Source organism: Microtus ochrogaster, unplaced genomic scaffold, assembly GCF_000317375.1.
Source record: "Microtus ochrogaster isolate Prairie Vole_2 unplaced genomic scaffold, MicOch1.0 UNK26, whole genome shotgun sequence".
NCBI classification, from domain to species: Eukaryota; Metazoa; Chordata; class Mammalia; order Rodentia; family Cricetidae; genus Microtus; species Microtus ochrogaster.
The window spans coordinates 5,065,761-5,066,078 of record NW_004949124.1 but is presented as its reverse complement, the minus strand read 5'-3'; positions in this window follow the sequence as shown (position 1 = coordinate 5,066,078).

Here is a 318-nt window from a genome sequence, read left to right as displayed (position 1 = left end):
TGTCCTGGAACTAGCTCTTATAGACCAAGCTGGCCTTGAACTCACAGAGCTCTGCCTGCCTCTGCCTCCCAAGTGCTGGGATTAAAGGAAGGCACCACCACACCTGGCTTATTTCTCTATCTTAAAATAATTTTAATTTGTCAGGCACGGTGGTGCATGAAAACCCTTCTTTTTGATCTAGGATCCAATGCCACATATCCAGATCACACGTTTCATTTAGTCTCTTTAGTTCTTAGCTTACGACACTTCCTCAGCCTCGGTCTCTAGACACGGATAGACCTTGTGAGTCCAGGCCAGCTGTGGGTGGACTGCTCCTCA